The sequence below is a fragment of the Oncorhynchus gorbuscha genome, linkage group LG23 (assembly GCF_021184085.1).
Source record: "Oncorhynchus gorbuscha isolate QuinsamMale2020 ecotype Even-year linkage group LG23, OgorEven_v1.0, whole genome shotgun sequence".
Classification (NCBI taxonomy): domain Eukaryota; kingdom Metazoa; phylum Chordata; class Actinopteri; order Salmoniformes; family Salmonidae; genus Oncorhynchus; species Oncorhynchus gorbuscha.
In genome coordinates this window covers 60,079,508-60,101,918 of record NC_060195.1, presented here as the reverse complement: position 1 = coordinate 60,101,918, position 22,411 = coordinate 60,079,508, and the positions used below count along the sequence as shown (strand labels likewise).

The 22,411-nt window shown below is 42.5% G+C and overlaps 1 protein-coding gene across 4 annotated transcripts in view; it reads right to left on the bottom strand.

Moving 5' to 3' along the window:
• Positions 1-22,411, bottom strand: part of LOC124011412 (beta-1,3-galactosyltransferase 1-like) — a 126,632-nt gene that overhangs the window by 46,674 nt on the left and 57,547 nt on the right. Inside the window, exons 2-4 of one of the 4 annotated variants that reach the window (XM_046324766.1) lie at positions 8,463-8,524; positions 8,091-8,145; positions 7,290-7,334 (exon numbers count right to left, since the gene is read on the bottom strand). The gene's annotated coding sequence lies outside the window, so the exon portion shown is untranslated. The remainder of the gene's footprint in view (positions 1-7,289; positions 7,335-8,090; positions 8,146-8,462; positions 8,525-22,411) is intronic. The other 3 variants (XM_046324767.1, XM_046324765.1, XM_046324764.1) reach the window with 3 other exon arrangements.

Genomic DNA, 22,411 nt, shown 5'->3' with positions numbered 1-22,411 from the left:
TCATTAGTGTGCAAGATCTTGAGAATCAGCTGTACATGAGATAGAAGAGGGCACTGCACACGTGATGGAAGAATGCACTGTGAATGCAGAGGGTTGCAATTCCATTGAATTGGGGATAGTTTAACCAAAATATGCTACAATACCTACAATTTCCTTATGTGTATCCCACATAAAAGGTTCACTGCTATAAGCTAACTTTTTTGATGAATTTAAGCAAAATTCCCAAAATTCCGGGATTAACTTCCCATGGAAAATTTCCGGGAAAATTCTTCGAAGTTTACTGGAAAGTTTACGACACTTTGCAACCCTAACTGTTACAACATATAATGTTCTGTACACACCAACATACAGTCCTCAATATAAACCCACACCAAACACAGTGATCTGCCACCATACAGCACCCCAACTCTACTCCCACTCAAAATCTGTGCTGATAAAACTGCGGCTCATATCGACTCTTGAAGACCATTGAAAAGCACTCTAAACAGCAGGCTCCCACTGGTCAAACTGTTAAGAATATATACTATTCTCTGATTACTGGGCGTAATCCTGTCAAGTAAAAACATCTAATTATAAAATGAATGTTGTCTTTGTCCCGAGACGAAGCAGCAGTTCTTAATATACAGACAAAAATTGGTTCTGAGTGGAAGTCAGGAATAGAGGTATGGCCCACGTTTGCCCTCTCATATAGGGAGGACCAACCAAACAGGAAGGAAGGACATGATAAATGAGGTTTCGAAACATCCACCTTGAAACCTGTGTTCATTTCACTGGGCATCACAATAATTGTCTATTGTGTTCTTGCTCCTGACCTGGACTTGAAACAAATGTATTGAACTATAGAATAGTATTTTATGTGCTGTACTATAACTGAGGCAGCGTTTGTCTGTTCATCTACTGAAGTTCACCTCACCAAAGGTCGGTCTAGTGAAATGGGTGCTCACTTGTTTAGTATGCAAAGGATACTAGGAGTTTGTGGTTATAATGACTATGGGAACATAAAACAGGGAAGTGGACAGATAATAATAATGAATAATAGTGAATAATAATAAGCATGGACCAAAGTTAACCTATAAATGGGGATCTTAATACGATCCTGGTTTTATTTGCTTATTGATTTCCCTTTAATAGGTCCAGCATACTGTATTGCCAAAGATGCAGCACTTTGGCAATACAGTATGAAGCGACCCGATGGACGTGCTTGAACTATCAAGTACAGGCACTTTACACTACAAAACAATCTCCACACAATGTTCCCAGCTTACCGAAGCCTGGTGAAGATCATTCATACTGTTTTTTTTTAATGCTACAGTTTTTTGTCAAATGATATTATGTGTCTAAAAACGTGTATTTTCCTCGATCTGTGTAATTAGGCGAGGCTGAAGATGTCAAGCCTTTCTTCGCGGCTGACCCTAGTTTTAGACCTTGGGACTCTGAAGCTCAACTCAACTTTACAATCGCTTTTGTGGGCTACACTAAAAAGGGTTGACGCTACAGCGGAGACAGGTTTTTAACCCTATGAGCTATGATTCCATAATCTAGCCTTCGCATCTTAAGTGGTAGTTGGAATTTCTCCCGTTGCGTAATCTACAGTACACAGCACTTTGAGTCCCCTAGAACAGGGTTATAGGAATCTAATCCAATATCAAATCAATTATCATTTGTTTTTTGCTTTGTTTCCCCTATAACCCCGAGAACGGATTTGACTGAATATCACATCCCCACATTCCTGCCCCTCTATCTCAGGAGCAGTGGGTTTGTGTGTTAATACCCCCTGGAACTGAAGAGAGGAGCTTGATGGACGGCTAATGAAACCTGTGCACTGTGTCATTTAATCTGACACCAGCGTAATCTTCTCAAATGCCTGTTTCCCACCCTGTTATGTTGTGTTATCCCAATTACAGCCATGCTCCATTCATCGGAGGAGATTAAAAGTGTCCTTAGCTGTTGGTACTCTCCACAGTAACTACAAATAGACTGGAAAATAGAATCATGTCACCCAGTACCACTCAATATATATATATATTTTTGTGTGTGTGTGTGTGTGTGTGTGTGTGTGTGTGTGTGTGTGTGTGTGTGTGTGTGTGTGTGTGTGTGTGTGTGTGTGTGTGTGTGTGTGTGTGTGTGTGTGTGTGTGTGTGTGTGTGTGTGTGTGGCAGGCTGCAGATGGTTGCTTGTGTGCTGACACTACTATAAGGGCACCTTTACCAGGAATGTGATACTAGAGAAATCCACTCAGTGGCACATTTCCATCCAAGAAATGGGTGGATGGCATCACCCACTTTCCCCACGACAACTCTTACTAAGATCATTCCATGACTTCATTTGACAGAGAAGAAAAACATAAGAAATATGTTTATTGTCACATACAAACACTATACGTTGAGTCAGACTTGCTTCGGTCATTTAGCATTTCCTATTGACTCTTAATGCCATTCCTCTGATGCATCCTTAACATGTTAGGTAAACAGCTTTCCTATACATCTGTAGTCGAAACAGCATCCCTTTCCCTCCCTCCCCCACACCGCTATACGTGCCAGAATGGATTTTCCTCAGAGGTCGGCATTTAGGGTGTATCCTTCTAATTTCCCTCTATAATTCAGGTCTGATTGATTGGAGACTATCGACTAATTCATTAAAAACGCATAGGTCCCTGTGGGAGAGTGGCTGTTCATTTCAGAGTAGGTTCCAAAAACTCCATTAGCTCAGCATCCACTCACCAATAATCACAGGAGATTGGCTGCAGTTGGCTACTTTACCACCCAGGAAGCTTTGTACTGCTTTACTGTATGGAGTTTACACACCATAGGTCATCACTGCGTCTATGTCCCCTAAAGAGTGCACTACTTTACTCGATTCCCAATAAGTAGTACACTATAGGGAATAGGATGCAATTTTTTACAAAGCTGTACTACACTAGCTTCCAACTTACCTAACTTCACTGTTAAAATATAAAAACATGAGAAACCAAACCCATTCACAAGGTTGCTTAACTCTTGAGGTTACTCGGGTGTCGAGCAAACTTGATAAGTCTGCTTTTAGCTTTAAAGCACCTCATTGCTGGAACCAACTACACAAAACATTACAATTAGATGTGCTGGTGTTTCTGTATGGAGCTTGTTTTGTGCATGGGGACATTGTCATGCTGAAACAGGAAAGGGCCTTCCTCAAACTGTTTCCACAAAGTTGGAAGCACAGAATTGTCCAGAATGTCATTGTATGCTGTAGCGTTAAGATTTCCCTTCACCGGAACTAAGGGGCCTAACCCGAACCATGAAAAACAGCCCCAGACCATTATTCCTCCTCCACTAAACACTTGGCACTCTACATCGGGGCAGGTAGCGTTCTCCTGGCATCCGCCAAAACCCAGATTCGTCCGTCGGACTGCTCGATGGTGAAGCGTGATTCATCCCTCCAGAGAACACGCTTCCACTGGTCCAGAGTCCAATGGCGGCGAGCTTTACACCACTGCAGCCGACAGCTGAAGTGGTGATCTTAGGCTTGTGAGCGCGGCTACTCGGCCATTGGAACCCATTCCATGAAGCTCCCAACAAAGATTTCTTGAGCTGCCTCTGGAACTTGGCAGTGAGGGTTGCAAACGAGGACCTGTTCTGTGAGCTTGTGTGGCCTACCACTTGGCGGCTAAGCCGTTGTTGCTTTTAGACGTTTCCACTTCACAATAGCAGCATTTACATTTGACAAGGGGCAGCTCTAGCAGGGCACAAAATTTGATGAACTGACTTGTTGGAAAGGTGACGTCCTATGACTGTGCCACGTTGAAAGTCACGGAGCTCTTCAGTAAGGCCATTCTAATGCAATTGTTTGTCTTTGGGGATTGCATGGCTGTGTAATCATTTTTATACACCTGTCAGCAACGGCTGTGGCTGAATTAGTCGAATCCACTCATTTGAAGGGGTGTCCACATACATTTGTATATATAGTGTATATGCAGGGCTCCCTTGTGAAAGAGACCCTGGTCTCAATGGTTACTCCTTGCTTAAATTAAGGAAAAAATTCTAATAGTTTAACAAAAATACAATGATACAATGAAACAGTGATTGCCAAAAACACAGATTGCATAACTATTGCAGATATAATGCACCTTGTGGAGAAGCATGGTGTGCATCTAAAATGGCACTCTATTCCCTATTTAATGCACTACCTTTGACCATGTTAAGATTAGTGCACCAAATAGAGAAAAGGGCTCCATTTTGGACACACCCCGATGCTCATCACATGGATACAACTATGTCCTTTGTGAAATGGTGTGAAGCCAATGAATGTACCGAAGGCGAAGGAGCTAGTAGTAGATTTGAGAAAAAATAAATTAATGTTTTTAATCCTATTTTTATTAATGGTGAAGAGATTGGTATTCTTGACTTTTACAAGCACCTGGGTGTAATAGTGGACAACCAACTGAAATGGAAGGAGAACTTCCACAGACTGAAATGGAAGGAGAACTTCCACAGCATCTACAAAAATGCCCAATCCAGACTGTACTTTTAAAGGAAGCTTAGATCTCTTAATGTCCGTGACAAAATGCTTTGTATGTTCTACAGCAGTGTCGCGGTGAATGTAGTAAGCTATGCCATTGTGTGCTGGAAAGATCATTTATCCAAGGAGGACATAAACAAGTTTGACAAAATTAACAGGAAATCCAGCACTGCAATTGGCTGCAGCCTGGAATCAATGCAGGACATGTTCATAAAAAAGCTGCAAGCAAAAACACACACGATCATGGAACATGCAACACAGCAGCAGCTTCAGTAGCAGGTTCATCCTGTCCAGAAGCTCCACAGAGAGGTCAAGACGGTCATTTTTACCCAAAGACATGAGGCTTTTTAACGAGCTGATGAAGTGTTTTAATTGATGAGCTGTTTTATGATGTCTTCCTATTGTGAACAGCATTCTTGAAGGTTTTTCCTCCAGAAAGGGATGGAAGACAGCACTTGAATCCGACTGCTCTTCTGCGGATGCTAAGGTGCAGGTGCCTTCATGAGTCTTGATATGTTTTAAGTTTGGTTGTGTGTCTGTCATTGTGTCCTGTCCTTATACGTTATGGATGATGAATGCTGTGATAAAACAATTTCCCAAGTTGGGATTAATAAAGTAATACTCTGCTCTACTCAGTTCACGCACAAGGACGGGCCAGGAAGATGTACGGGCTGCAAGCATAATGTATTCATAAGGAGGACGATGGAAAAATTGGTCTGGAGTCATGATGAAGCACCTGCTGAGGTGTCATTGATAAATGATTATGGAGGTTTATAGGAATTGAGTCAGATCCCCACCAAAGACTATTCAATTAGCAGAGCACTAGACAGTGCTTTACTGCTTCAGTTGAATTGGCATATGTACAGTAGTGTAAACTCAACATATTCGGGATGATTTGCATGGAAAATGACAAGGGAATATCCTATTTGGATATTTCAGAGGACGCTTACGTCAATATTAGTTTATGTTTGATTCAATTATGCTAAGTGCATTGCTACACTCTGAGTCCTGAAGCACACTGTTCTGTGCTGTCATCATCAGACTCTAGTCAGGTTGCAAGTCCATGAAAAATCTGCAACTTCAAGGCACTGACTTAGCTAGATTAGTGAAATGCTTGTTTTTGCATTCTAGTTCTACCCAATGAGAATCTCATTTATACCGCACAAACAAATCATAACAGATTGGGTTTATCTGGCACATTTTCTTAGCTCGCACACACCCATTATTCACAATATAGACTGTGTTAGAATCTGTGTCAGACCAGGTACTTTACTAAAACCTGCTCTAATGATGTGTGCATTATTCATAGGTAGCCTAACACTGACTTTGTACAGTTTCCCTTCCTTGCGGAAAAACCTCTGGGTTCCTCTGGGTTTTCAGACAATTAGCCTAGCACAGGGGTGTGAATATTTACAAGGGTCTTGCTCTAAGCCACATCATAAATAAAAGCCTTGGATACATTGAGTCAAATGGATTTATTTGAAATGTCTAACATCTTCATGCTGAACTCGATATGACTTCCGCTAGGACTAGCCGTGGTGGCTTCTCTCTCCCAGACGTAGGCTATGCAGCACTGACTGGATTTCAGTCCTTTTTATGTCCCATTCTGGGATCAATGCCCTCCATGGCCGGCCTTCACCACACTCTATCTAGGAACTCTTCTGCTGTTGCTTCACCATCATATCTGCATTCGCGTAACGCGGCAGGCAGCTCTTGAAAGTTCTCTGTGCTGTTTGCCTTTGGTAATTATTTTTTTATTTTTTTTATTTCACCTTTATTTAACCAGGTAGGCAAGTTGAGAACAATTTCTCATTTACAATTGCGACCTGGCCAAGATAAAGCAAAGCAATTTGACACAGACAACAACACAGAGTTACACATGGAATAAAACAAACATACAGTCAATAATACGGTAGAAAAATAAGTCTATATACGGTGTGAGCAAATGAGGTGAGATAAGGGGGTTAAAGGCCAAAAAAGGCCACGGTGGCGAAGTAAATACAATATAGCAAGTAAAACACTGGAATGGTAGATTTGTGGAAGAATGTGCAAAGTAGAAATAAAAATAATGGGGTGCAAAGGAGCAAAATAAATAAATACAGTAGGAGAAGAGGTAGTTGTTTGGGCTAAATTATAGATGGGCTATGTACAGGTGCTTTAATCTGTGAGCTGCTCTGACAGCTGGTGCTTAAAGCTAGTGAGGGAGACTGTGCTAAGACAGTGGGAATGGGACATGGGAATCTACGAAAGCAGAGACGGGTTTGACTAACCCAGCCTCCCACTTTTCACAGAACACAGGATGAAACGATGAGTTGAACACAGTCTCACAAAAAGACGTAGGCCTTTATACATCTTCCTCTATTAGAAATTGATCTCTAGTAATGGTTGCTGAAACTGTGTATATTCCTGATTTACTCGGAGTCTTCAATAAAACACTATAGTTCAGTGTAAGTAGAATGACTACCACTAATTCTGATCATTTCTACCCATATTATTATCATAATAAGTAGTGTTAGTCATATTAGTACTGAAGTAGTATAGCAGTTAGCTGTACAGCAGTAGCATGTAGCAGTGGTAGCAATGGAGGTGGTGGAATTATCCCTGACCTCATTGACATACAATAGTCTACTTAGAGGTAGAAATGTCAATCGTATGCAGATTGACAGAATTATTCACTCCTTGAATCGCCAAGGTGTTCAGCTGTAATTATGTGAGTGGGCTGGAGCAGTAGGTAGGCAGGCAGGCGCCTTTTGCCCTGTTGTTAGCCAGGGTTAATGATGGAGGCTGCAACATACCTCTCAGCTTTACTCTGCAGCATGGAACATGGATGACCTTTCTACCTGCAACACACTGTCTTTGTTCCAACTGGCACCCTATTTCCTATATAGTGCACTACTTTTGACCACAGCCCTATGGAGCCTCGTCAAATGTAGTGCACTATATAGGGAATAGGGTGCGATTTGGGATACAAGCACTGATTCACTAAAACAAAAGCTGAAGCATAGGATTATATAGCTTTTCTGGGAGCTTTTCCTCCCAATCACATTACATATCAACCATACTGTAACACTATAGGGCAATGTGTTAGCTAGCTAGGCTGCTACAGGTAGATTGGCAAGGTGTTAGCTAGCTACTGTAGGCTGCTACAGGTAGATTGACAAGGTGTTAGCTAGCTAGACTGCTACAGGTAGATTGACAAGGTGTTAGCTAGCTAGACTGCTACAGGTAGATTGACAAGGTGTTAGCTAGCTAAACTGCTACAATTAGATTGACAAGGTGTTAGCTGGCTAGGCTGCTACAGTTTGATTGAAAAACAGCCTTGAAACATTGTAACAGTCAAGGTAGTAGCCAGCTAGGTTATTACAGGTAGATTGATAACAGTGCTGTACTGTGTGCTTTCATTTATATTCGGTGGCCTTCTGTCGCAATATTATACTGCTGCCAAACACTGAGATGTTTTAGTACAGGCAGCATAGGGAGTCAAATACAATGTTGGTTCTTTATATCCGTTATGAATGATGTGATTAGACAGAGAGACAGAGGGGCCAAACCAGCAGAAAGGATTTGATAATAGAAAACACTGAGTCATTCCTTACCTCACACAGCTGGCACCTGCCCTTAACGATAGGCTCTTTCCTCTTCACTCCATCTCTGCAAACAGAAGACAAGACAGCAAGGTGAGTGGTGATAAGAAAGGAGGAGAAAAAAGGGAGTTGTTAGAATGAGAGAGAGAGAGAGAGAGAGAGAGAGAGAGAGAGAGAGAGAGAGAGAGAGAGAGAGAGAGAGAGAGAGAGAGAGAGAGAGAGATATTTGATGAGAGGAAGTGAGAGAAATAAAGAGAGGTGAATCATGAGAGAGAAAGAGAGTATAACGAGTCATAGGACAGAGAGTGAAAGAAACACTACAATAGTATTTATATTTTACGACTACAGTGATACTGTGCAAAGGTAAGGGATTACAGCCGCTACCTCGCCAAGCAAGGTGTATGAATTGTGGACCAAACTGAAGTAGAGAGGCGATTCAGCAACTCCTGGAAAGACAACAGAAGTAAATTAAAACGTTTTTTATTTTTACAAGTAGAACCTGATATTGTGAACAGCCTTTCTACCTCCATTCTGCAGTCATAACAATGAACAAGGTGGCCAAAGAAAGAACAGATGTGGCCTCATTCATCCACACTGCATACAATTCAAGCCAAAGTCATGTTGATGTGGTAGAACCAACGTCTGATCAGTCGTCTGCAGAACTGTTGCTGTGCTAACCATAAACACTCCTGGAAGGTTGAGAATCTATTGATGTACGAGCAGTTCTCATTCAGACCCACTTACTGCATAAAAGGTCAAATGAAATCCTCCCATTTCAAATTGAGTTTCCCCTTTCTCTGTAGATGAATGTGTTGCTATGGCTGATAGTGCTGATGCAAATTGACGGACTAAAAAAACATATATTACCACCAGGTTCTCATTTCTGTTGTGAATGATATTAAATTGAAGGAAAATGAATGTATTTAAAGAACCATAGAATAGTCTAATTAATTGATTAGCATAATGCACTGGATTCCTTTTTTTAAATGAGGAAAAAAACAGTGAGTAAATGGAATCAAACACTTGACTGTATGACAGCATCTGGATGTGCACACAATAGTTTGAACAAGGTTTTCAGATCAACCTATATATAAAAGCAGAGAAAAGTTACTGCAATTACTGCAAGACTATTTTGCTCATAAAGGTTAACTAAATTGGAAAGTAATTGCGAGTACAGTAATTTTAGAATCCAAAGTGCACTTAGGGGTTCTGGAAACATAAAAAATAAATGTTGTTTTTCCACAACATGTCTTGTAATCCATTCTGAACCACTTCCTAGCTGAAGACATTTCAAGTGCAAGCCAAGAACCTGCCATCTACCTGTCAGCCTCTGTCAATCATAGAACCATACTGAATAGGTAAGTAAAGAATAGAGACAATTAAAAATAGAAAGGGAGAGAGAGAGGGAGTGAGTGAGGGAGGGGGGGAGATTGAATAAAGAGAGACAGAGAGACAGACAGACAAGGAGAGAGAGACAGTTGCCCCAACTTACTGCAGCCCTGTCACCAACCCTGACTGACAACTGGCAGACAACAATGCATTCTGGGTAATAGAGAGGAACTCCTCTCTTCACTGGGCTCTAAGTGGCAGGAGGGAGTCTGTCTGTCTGTCTCAACCCCACATGTGCACTGTCACCTCAGGCTCTGACCCCTGAGAATCACAGCTGATAATGACTTATACACCCATGCCTGTCACCCAGGGGCCATATCAGCCAGAGTACACACAAGACAGAAATCCACAGGGCTGACTCACTGTAAGAGGGACACAAGCATGCACAAAGACGCATGTTACCGCAAACATACATAAGCACACACACACACACATACATGCACAGAAACAGGAACTCCTTAAACAGGTGGCCTGCCGATGATCTTTCATCACTTTATGAAAAACCCTTTATCATAGTGATAAATTAAACTGTTTGAAATCTATTTCACATCCCATCCACCAGGCACTTTAGTCTGGATTCTGTGGGTGATTCCACATTAGGTGAGGTCGTTCTCACATTTACTCGAATGCATTTATCGCAGTTAGAAAACATACCGTTGTTCACAGTTCACTCCATTCATCTGAAGCTGTAATCATTTAGCCATTTGAAATGCATTATGCAACTTTATCTGTGGGCTCATCAACATAGCATGAATTATTGCCATCATTACGGAGGGCAAAGCAGAAACACAGTATCACTTAATTATTCACCAAATGAAAGAATGAAGGTAAATTATGGCACTTTTGTTTTAGCTGACAAAAAGATTAGTCGCTTACTAGATTTCTCTCCTTCAGGAAAATAAGACAGCACTAACAGTATAACCCTTACTGGATCTCTCTCCTTCAGGAAAATAAGACAGCACTAACAGTATAACCCTTACTGGATCTCTCTCCTTCAGGAAAATAAGACAGCACTAACAGTATAACCCTTACTGGATCTCTCTCCTTCAGGAAAATAAGACAGCACTAACAGTATAACCCTTACTGGATCTCTCTCCTTCAGGAAAATAAGACAGCACTAACAGTATAACCCTTACTGGATCTCTCTCCTTCAGGAAAATAAGACAGCACTAACATTATAACCCTTGCTGGATCTCTCTCCTTCAGGAAAATAAGACAGCACTAACATTATAACCCTTGCTGGATCTCTCTCCTTCAGGAAAATAAGACAGCACTAACATTATAACTCTTACTGGATCTCTCTCCTTCAGGGAAATAAGACAGCACTAACATTATAACCCCTACTGGATCTCTCCTTCAGGAAAATAAGACAGCACTAACAGTATAACCCTCACTAGATCTCTCCTTCAGGAAAATAAGACAGCACTAACAGTATAACCCTTACTGGATCTCTCTCCTTCAGGAAAATAAGACAGCACTAACAGTATAACCCTTACTGGATCTCTCTCCTTCAGGAAAATAAGACAGCACTAACAGTATAACCCTTACTGGATCTCTCTCCTTCAGGAAAATAAGACAGCACTAACAGTATAACCCTTACTGGATCTCTCTCCTTCAGGAAAATAAGACAGCACTAACAGTATAACCCTTACTGGATCTCTCCTTCAGGAAAATAAGACAGCACTAACAGTATAACCCTCACTAGATCTCTCCTTCAGGAAAATAAGACAGCACTAACAGTATAACCCTTACTGGATCTCTCTCCTTCAGGAAAATAAGACAGCACTAACAGTATAACCCTTACTGGATCTCTCTCCTTCAGGAAAATAAGACAGCACTAACAGTATAACCCTTACTGGATCTCTCTCCTTCAGGAAAATAAGACATCACTAACAGTATAACCCTCACTAGATCTCTCCTTCAGGAGAATAAGACAGCACTAACAGTATAACCCTTACTGGATCTCTCTCCTTCAGGAAAATAAGACATCACTAACAGTATAACCCTCACTAGATCTCTCCTTCAGGAGAATAAGACAGCACTAACAGTATAACCCTTACTGGATCTCTCTCCTTCAGGAAAATAAGACAGCACTAACATTATAACCCTTACTGGATCTCTCTCCTTCAGGAAAATAAGACAGCACTAACAGTATAACCCTTACTGGATCTCTCTCCTTCAGGAAAATAAGACAGCACTAACAGTATAACCCTTACTGGATCTCTCCTTCAGGAAAATAAGACAGCACTAACAGTATAACCCTTACTGGATCTCTCCTTCAGGAAAATAAGACAGCACTAACAGTATAACCCTCACTAGATCTCTCCTTCAGGAAAATAAGACAGCACTAACAGTATAACCCTTACTGGATCTCTCTCCTTCAGGAAAATAAGACAGCACTAACAGTATAACCCTCACTAGATCTCTCCTTCAGGAGAATAAGACATCACTAACAGTATAACCCTCACTGGATCTCTCTCCTTCAGGAAAATAAGACAGCACTAACATTATAACCCTTACTGGATCTCTCTCCTTCAGGAAAATAAGACAGCACTAACATTATAACTCTTACTCGATCTCTCTCCTTCAGGAAAAGAAGACAGCACTAACATTATAACCCTTACTGTATCTCTCTCCTTCAGGAAAATAAGACAGCACTAACATTATAACGCTTACTGGATCTCTCTCCTTCAGGAAAATAAGACAGCACTAACATTATAACACTTACTGGATCTCTCTCCTTCAGGAAAATAAGACAGCACTAACATTATAACCCTTACTGGATCTCTCTCCTTCAGGAAAATAAGACAGCACTAACATTATAACCCTTGCTGGATCTCTCTCCTTCAGGAAAATAAGACAGCACTAACATTATAACTCTTACTGGATCTCTCTCCTTCAGCAAAATAAGACAGCACTAACATTATAACCCTTACTGGATCTCTCCTTCAGGAAAATAAGACAGTACTAACATTATAACCCTTACTGGATCTCTCCTTCAGGAAAATAAGACAGCACTAACAGTATAACCCTTACTGGATCTCTCTCCTTCAGGAAAATAAGACAGCACTAACAGTATAACCCTCACTAGATCTCTCCTTCAGGAAAATAAGACAGCACTAACATTATAACCCTTACTGGATCTCTCCTTCAGGAAAAGAAGACAGCACTAACAGTATAACCCTTACTGTATCTCTCTCCTTCAGGAAAAGAAGACAGCACTAACATTATAACCCTTACTGGATCTCTCCTTCAGGAAAAGAAGACAGCACTAACATTATAACCCTTACTGGATCTCTCCTTCAGGAAAAGAAGACAGCACTAACATTATAACCCTTACTGGATCTCTCCTTCAGGAAAAGAAGACAGCACTAACATTATAACCCTTACTGGATCTCTCCTTCAGGAAAAGAAGACAGCACTAACAGTATAACCCTTACTGGATCTCTCCTTCAGGAAAATAAGACAGCACTAACATTATAACCCTTACTGGATCTCTCCTTCAGGAAAAGAAGACAGCACTAACATTATAACCCTTACTGGATCTCTCCTTCAGGAAAAGAAGACAGCACTAACATTATAACCCTTACTGGATCTCTCTCCTTCAGGAAAATAAGACATCACTAACATTATAACTCTTACTGGATCTCTCCTTCAGGAAAATAAGACAGCACTAACATTATAACCCTTATTTGTGATCGGTTGTAAAATAAGTTGTGATGCCAGACTCTTTTGACTGGTAAATGTATTATTATGTGGCAAGATGTTGAGCGTTGCCATTATATTAAAGGCACACTAAGCTTTAATAATCCTCTAAACAGCTACCAACAACACAGAGCCGGCGAAAAAACGTGTGGAGAGCAAACATTTCCCTTTTCAATCAGGTGGAGCACCACTTCTTATTTAGTTTAGTACAAAATATTGAAACAAAGGCATTAAAAGAGGGACAAAGTGCTGTTTTTTTTAAAAGACTGATTTGCTTCATGATTTGTCAACTCGCAATTTATCTATCCTTCACATCGGAGTGCTGCAGGGTCGGTGCGTGCTTGACCAATCATATTCACGGAAATCAAGGGCCGCGTGGGCCGGGCACAACGCACACTCAAGTGCGCTTTCCACTTTACTCCGGTATTTATTTAGCGAACATGATAACACATCGCCCTGACAGACACATGCAAAAAAACTCTTTCCATAAATGTTACATGACTGGGCTACTAATAACAGAAGCTGCATACAGCCTATGCACCCTGTCCATCTGGCCAGGTTAAATAAAGTGGTAAGGTTATGTGTATATAATCCATTTATTTGTGTTAGGAGAAAATGTGTACAGTATTTGGTTTACATTCAAACTTGGTGGTGACATTCTGTAGAATGTCAGTCATTTTTTTATTATTAGACATACAGTTTTTAAATGTATTTTTATTGTTTAAATTGAACCTTTATTTTACTAGGCAAGTCAGTTAAGAACAAATTCTTATTTACAATAATGGCCTACCCCGGTCAAACCCGGACGACACTGGGCCAATTGTGCACTGCCATATGGGACTCCCAATCATAGCCAGATGAGATACAGCCCGGAATCGAACCAGGCACTGTATTGACTCCTCGTGCATTGAGATGCAGTGCCTTAGACCGCAGCACCACTCGGGAGCCCTGCATAGGTGCAAAGCCCTGCATGGTTGCATAGGCCTACACTATTGAGTTCTATTGGCCAATCACAGTTGTTGTCTCTGTGTATGTAGAGGCCCCTTTTATACTAGTTTTATAATATAATTAATATGAACAAGTACAAGTTTGCTGCAGTTTGACAAGACGTTTGACAAGACATGGACGTTTTTCCAGGATTCTTTTTTAAAACCATGTGACCTGATAACATTTGTTTTTGTCCCATTATACCCCACAACTGATTTAATCACTGTCATAGCTATAGAGTCTGAAAGAAAAATGCCCCTCTGGGACCTGTGGTTCCACCTCTGTAACAACATCTTAGATGTTACGAGAGAACATTATACTTTTGACAATGTAAAATCACTGTAAAATATATCAGCACTTTTCCAACAGCAGCTATGGTTATTACAGTATATCTAAAATACCTGACTATCTGTGTAAGACCTGAGAGCATACAGGGCAGATCATGGATCAATGAGCCATTCCGGTGTTAATTAGCTGAAATATGCTTTCCCACTTAACAAAATAAAGTTACCGTCCCTGACTCAATCAATTCTTTTAAATACTGTTAAAGCATCCGCGGTGTAACCATCCTCTTCCGTTGTCATGGCACATTACATCAATCGTAGCCTATTATGTGAACAAAACATTAGGTTCAATCCACACATCAATCTTACTGTATTTATTATGAACCATATCAAATCAAGTACCGCCAATCATGTCTATCCATCTTAATGACTATGGTAACAGCGAGATAGTTGGGACAGCGATTAACGACTTTATATATCCTTGTCCGTCAAAGATGAACCACCAAAAGTCATGGACGGCTCTGGTATAGATGAGTTATGACTTCCTGTTGATGGAAAAAGAACGACGTTGTGTCAGATTGTGTGGCGTCACCTGTCGATGAATGATACCCCCCTCCATCCTCCCCTTCAACCACCCCTCATCATTCCCCCCTCGAACGCCATTGTAAGAACACGGCCTTGGTGACCCGAAGGTCATTAGAAGCATCAGTCAAACCCGCCGTCTTCACTTCAAACTTTTCCATTGACACTCCTGCTCTCTCCGATCCTAATCACCGTGGAGAAGTGTGCGGCTGAAGGGCGCGTTCTGAATTCAAAGTGTCAGCGGCTCGGCTGCTTGGAAACGGATAGCGAGCGTCTGATCCAAAAGAGGACCACAGGCGGGAAACGGGATGATTAACCTTCAGAAAAACGTTTCTTACGGGGGACCTGTCAGATGTCGTTAGCGACGGGGAAGTGCCCGAAAGACTGATGATATTAAACAACTGTGTGAGCGTCATGGAAGTGTAGGTGCTGAAACGTTCTCTAAGCGGTTCCATGAGATTAATGTCCTCAAAGTTGTAGGGTTGAAATACATCTGGGAAGATAGGGAGATAGCAACCCTGACGTCAATGGGTTTTCAAAGTGAATATAATTAAAGGATGACAATGATGGGCTCTGTACTGTAGGTACTGTACCACAAACTCTAGCCAACATGAACCTACCGGTTCAAAACAATGTCGGTGTCACGTTCGTCATATACATAATGGGCGGACCAAGGCGCAGCATGAGTAGAGTTCCACATATTTATTAAAGTGAACCTTCAAAAAACAAAACAGAATAAACAAACATGTAGTTCGTAGCGCACATAGCACTAAAACGAAACAATAACCCACAATCGCAGATGGGAAAAGGATCACACTAAGTATGATCCCCAACGATCATCAGCTGCCTCCAATTAGGATCCATACTCACACCAACATAGAAATTCAAGACTAGAACACCCCCTAGTCACACTCTGACCCATTTACATTTACATTTACATTTAAGTCATTTAGCAGACGCTCTTATCCAGAGCGACTTACAAATTGGTGCATTCACCTTATGACATCCAGTAGAACAGTCACTTTACAATAGTGCATCTAAATCTTAAAGGGGGGGGTGAGAAGGATTACTTATCCTATCCTAGGTATTCCTTAAAGAGGTGGGGTTTCAGGTGTCTCCGGAAGGTGGTGATTGACTCCGCTGTCCTGGCGTCGTGAGGGAGTTTGTTCCACCATTGGGGGGCCAGAGCAGCGAACAGTTTTGACTGGGCTGAGCGGGAACTGTACTTCCTCAGTGGTAGGGAGGCGAGCAGGCCAGAGGTGGATGAACGCAGTGCCCTTGTTTGGGTGTAGGGCCTGATCAGAGCCTGGGGGTACTGAGGTGCCGTTCCCCTCACAGCTCCGTAGGCAAGCACCATGGTCTTGTAGCGGATGCGAGCTTCAACTGGAAGCCAGTGGAGAGAGCGGAGGAGCGGGGTGACGTGAGAGAACTTGGGAAGGTTGAACACCAGACGGGCTGCGGCGTTCTGGATGAGTTGTAGGGGTTTAATGGCACAGGCAGGGAGCCCAGCCAACAGCGAGTTGCAGTAATCCAGACGGGAGATGACAAGTGCCTGGATTAGGACCTGCGCCGCTTCATGTGTGAGGCAGGGTCGTACTCTGCGGATGTTGTAGAGCATGAACCTACAGGAACGGGCCACCGCCTTGATGTTAGTTGAGAACGACAGGGTGTTTGTCCAGGATCACGCCAAGGTTCTTAGCGCTCTGGGAGGAGGACACAATGGAGTTGTCAACCGTGATGGCGAGATCATGGAACGGGCAGTCCTTCCCCGGGAGGAAGAGCAGCTCCGTCTTGCCGAGGTTCAGCTTGAGGTGGTGATCCGTCATCCACACTGATATGTCTGCCAGACATGCAGAGATGCGATTCGCCACCTGACCCATTGCACCATAGAGAACCCCAAGGGCTCTCTATGGTCAGGGCGTGACAGCCGGCCCCACGACCAGGTGAAATCATGTTTTTTGATCTTTGTCTACTCAACAAAGCTCTCAATACACTGAGCAGAAAAAGCTTCCATACGCAAGTCGATCTCTAGCAGTATTGAGATTCCTAGTGAAACACTACCCGTAACCTGGAGGAATGATCTTCAGTCTGCCCTGATAGGCTCACGTCGTGATGTTAGATGTTTACCGAAAGGAAGTGTTCCAATCAGGGTTGATCTTCGCACTTGTCACTCTTTAAGCTCTGCTCAGCGTTATATGTCAGATGCCCTTCAAGCTCAGACGCCAACAGAGATGTGCACAGCAGTGGAAACCACACGACTGATTGAAGTGGAAGCACATCTCTCCCTTTCTCTCTCGCTCCCTCTGAACAGTGATGTACCATCCATTCACACTTGAGACACTGGATATTGTGGTTTGTTCTATCGGAAAATACTACAGAGCATGTTGTGGACATACAGTGCTTTGCAAAAGTATTCATCCCCCTTGGCGTTTTTCTATTTTGTGGCATTACAACCTGTCTTTTAACTGTATTTTTTATTTGGATTTCATGTAACGGACATACACAAAATTGTCCAAATTGGTGAAGTGAAATGAAAAAAATTCCTTGTTTCAATATAATTTTTTTAAGACAAAAAAAGTGGTGTGTGCATATGTATTCACTCCCTTTGCTATGAAGAACCTAAATAAGATCTGGTGCAACCAATTACCTTCAGAAGTCACATAATTAGTTAAATAAAGTCCACCTGTGTGCAATCTCAGTGTCTGTCAGTGTCATGATCTGTCACATGATCTCAGTAATATACACCTGTTCTGAAAGGCCCCAGAGTCTGCAACACCACGAAGCAAGGGGCAACATGAAGACAAAGGAGCTCTCCAAACAGGTCAGGGACAAAGTTGTGGAGAAGTACAGATCAAGATTGGGTTATAAAAAAATATCAGAAATTTTGAACATCCCACGGAGCACCATTAAATCCATCATTAAAAAATGGAAAAAATATGGCACTACAACAAACCTGCCAAGAGAGGGCCGCCCACCAAAACTCACGGACCAGGCAAGGAGGGCATTAATCAGAGAGGCAACAAAGAGACCAAAGATAACCCTGAAGGAGCTGCAAAGCTCCACAGCGGAGATTGGAGTAACTGTCCATAGGACCATTTGAAGCCATACACTCCACAGAGCTGGGCTTTATGGAAGAGTGGCCAAAAAAAGCCATTGCTTAAAGAAAAAAATAAGAACTTGTTTGGTGTTCACCAAAAAGCATTTGGGAGACTCCCCAAACATATGGAAGAATGTACTCTGGTCAGATGAGACTAAAATGGCGCTTTTTGGCCATCAAGGAAAATGCTATGTCTGGCACAAACCCAACACCTCTCGTCACACCGAAAACATCATTCCCGTCCCAGTGAAGCATTGTGGTGGCAGCATCATACTGTGGGGATGTTTTTCATAGGCAGGAACTGGGAAACTGGTCACAATTGAAGGAATGATGGATGTTGCTAAAAACAGGAAAATTCTTGAGGGAAACCTGTTTGACTTCCAGAGATTTTAAGCTGGGACGGAGGTTCACCTTCCAGCAGAACAATGACCCTAAGCATACTGCTAAAGTAACGCTCAAGTGGTTTAAGGCGAAACATTTAAATATCTTGGAATGGCCTAGTCAAAGACCAGACCTCAAACCAATTGAGAATCTGTGGTATTACGTAAAGATTGCTGTAGAGCAGCAGAACCCATCCAACTTGAAGGAGCTGGAGCAGTTTTGCCTTGAAGAATGGACAAAAATGGTGGTGGCTAGATGTGCCAAGCTTATGGAGATATACCCCAAGAGACTTGCAGCTGTAATTGCTGCATAAGGTGGTATTACAAAGTATTGACATTGGGGAGGGGTGAATCGTTATTCACGCTCAAGCTTTCAGTTTTTTTTGTCTTCTTTCTTGTTTGTTTCCCAATAATCTTCAAAGTGGTAGGCATGTTGTGTAAATCAAATGATACAAACCTCCCCCCAAAAAATCAATTTTAATTCCAGTTTGTAAGGCAACAAAATTGGAATAATACCAAGGGGGGTGAATACTTTCGCAAGCCACTGTACCTAGGGCTGTGATTTGATTTGATTTGGTGGTCACGAAATCTTGTCAGCCGGTGATTGTCAAGCAAATAACTATCGGTCTCACGGTAATTGACCGTTAATTAACATAAACACATTTAGCATCTCCTGGCTTCCACACACAGCCTACAAGCCATTTCAAAAAGTGTAATAAATCAATATAATATAGCCTACAGCTTCACAATAAATCCATTATTTACTTTAAACAAGTCTAAAGAAGGAGGATATGAAGAAAATGTAGTCTATTTCAGAAGAACAAAATGGCATACTCTGAGTTGTCCTTATGTTAGGTCCTGATCTGGCTATGCCATATGGCTGTGGGCTACACTAGTTCATTTAGCAGACAAGATTTGCTTAGAATTCCGTGGCATTATTTTATTGTTTGAAGAATACAATTGAACAAATATGAATAAAATATACATATTTTCTCCAAACGATTTGAAGGACTACACTGGAAGTCAACGTTCCTCTCCTCTTCTCCCATCTCCCCTCATTTCCTCCCCTCCACTCTCCTCTCCTTCTTCCCAGTATGACAAAAGAGCATCTGCGCTCCACAGTAAAATAGGTCAGGCTGGTCTAGATTCCCTCAGTAACCTTCTGGTTCATTGTCATCATGTGTAATGAGGGAAGTCGCTATCGAGGCATCGTTTAACATGGAAGTGTGTGCACCAGGGCCACTTCTTTTCCCCACCGGCAGGTTACAATCTGCAGCAAATAGCCAGAGGGTGTGTAGGCTGGTTGAAAAGCAGAATAATGGTCAGAGGAATGAATCTGCTCAGTCAACTGTATGATAAGCAGTGATTCATTTTTATTTAACTAGGCAAGTCAGTTAAGAACAAATTCCTATTTACAATGATGGTTTGATTTGTTAAAAAAGTTTGAAATATCCAATAAATGTCATTCCACTTCATGATTGTGTCCCACTTGTTGTTGATTCTTCCCCAAAAAATACAGTTTTATATCTTTATGTTTGAAGCCTGAAATGTGGCAAAAGGTCGCAAAGTTCAAGGGGGCGAATACTTTCGCAAGGCACTGTATGATTATGCTAAGGACTAAAGAGAAAAATGAAGAGAAACGGTTTTAGCTAGCTAAATGAGAAGACTTCGTCTATCTTGATGTCTACAGAAATTCGCCCCTCACTCTCTATTGGCATTGCAGTGCATTGCAGCCGAAGAAGAGACAACCTTCCATTGATGTGATTTCCTTTGATCTTCCCGAAGCATCCCAACACCCCACCCTCTTTCTAAGTCTCTTACACCTCCTCTCTCCCCTCCTCCCCTCTTACTCGTTCTTTCTGCCTCTCCTTTTCTTACCCTCTCTCCCTATCTCTGTCTCTCTCTCTCTGCCTCTCCCCCTCTCCTATCAAATACATTCAAAGGGCTTTATTGGCATGGGAAACATATGTTTACATTGCCAAAGCAAGTCTATCTCTCTCTGTCAGGACTCTGAAGCGTGGCATGTCTGTCTGCTCCTCTCCTCACCACTTGCACCTCATCCTGCCATGGACCCCATTGCTGATTGTCCGTATACCCGGGCTCCCTTCATCCTCTCCCAGACCTAGCCCAGACCTAACACCGAGCACGTCATGTGGCCAGTCCACCGAGAGAGTGCTCTTCTCACTAATCGGAGCTGGCTATTCCATTAGTTGTGGAGCCATTAGTTGATGGTGAGGGGACCTTCCTTCCTCAGTACAGCCAATTGTCTCAATTACGGTACGGTGCTGCAATTGAGTCAGTGTTTGAGAGACTGGTATATGAAGGATGGGAATGGCTTGCTCAGCTAAAGGGACATTGTGGAACCCCATAGTGTTTGTATGGGGTTCTTCATACATTGTTTACAAGACACCCAAAATGGTGGCATCTGTTAGGTTCAGATTGGGAAGTACAATGAAGGATGGAGAATCATTCCTCTCTGTCGTGTTTTGACTGATGTGTTTTGATGTGAGATCAATGCCTCCTCACAGCAGGCCATTTCAATCAACGTCTGCTTTTCTCTGGCTAGACTGGCTCATTTACTGTTTATATGTCTGATGAGACTGACACTTCTCATTACTTTGATGTTCTCCTGCTCATCATGACAAACCTCTCACTGCTGTTAGTCAAAGCCCTTTTCATTCTCTTCACTTCTCTATTGGACCCACATCCCAGTCTCCTGCTTCTCTATTGGACTCGCATCCCAGTCTCCTGCTTCTCTATTGGACTCGCATCCCAGTCTCCTGCTTCTCTATTGGACTCACATCCCAGTCTCCTGCTTCTCTATTGGACTCACATCCCAGTCTCCTGCTTCTCTATTGGACCCACATCCCAGTCTCCTGCTTCTCTATTGGACCCACATCCCAGTCTCCTGCTTCTCATTTGGACCCACATCCCAGTCTCCTGCTTCTCTATTGGACTCGCATCCCAGTCTCCTGCTTCTCTATTGGACCCACATCCCAGTCTCCTGCTTCTCTATTGGACCCACATCCCAGTCTCCTGCTTCTCTATTGGACTCGCATCCCAGTCTCCTGCTTCAGGCGATGAGAAAAATACGAGCAAGGGTGGACCTTGTCGTCAGAACGGGAGCGCTGGGAAAGAATGGCTCCCACGCCCACCTCTGACGCATCAACCTCGACAATGAACTGTCTAGAGACGTCAGGTGTAACAAGGATAGGTGCAGATGTAAAATGCTTCTTGAGGAGATCAAAAGCTCCCTGGGCAGAAACGGACCACTTAAAGCACGTCTTGACAGAAGTAAGGGCTGTGAGAGGAGCTGCCACCTGACCGAAATTACGGATGAAACGACGATAGAAATTCGCGAAGCCGAGAAAGCGCTGCAGCTCGACACGTGACTTAGGGACAGGCCAATCGCTGACAGCTTGGACCTTAGCGGGATCCATCTTAATGACTTCAGCGGAAATAACAGAACCGAGAAATGTGACGGAGGAGGCATGAAAAGAGCACTTCTCAGCCTTCACATAAAGACAATTCTCTAAAAGGTGCTGGAGGACACGTCGAACGTGCTGAACATGAATCTGGAGTGACGGTGAAAAAAATCAGGATATCGTCAAGGTAAACGAAAACAAAGATGTTCAGCATGTCTCTCAGTACATCATTCACTAATGCCTGAAAGACAGCTGGAGCGTTAGCGAGGCCGAACGGCAGAACCCGGTATTCAAAGTGCCCTAACGGAGTGTTAAACGCCGTTTTCCACTTGTCCCCCTCCCTGATGCGCACGAGATGGTAAGCGTTACGAAGGTCCAACTTAGTGAAAAACCTGGCTCCCTGCAGGATCTCGAAGGCTGAAGACATAAGGGGAAGCGGATAACGATTCTTAACCGTTATGTCATTCAGCCCTCGATAATCTAC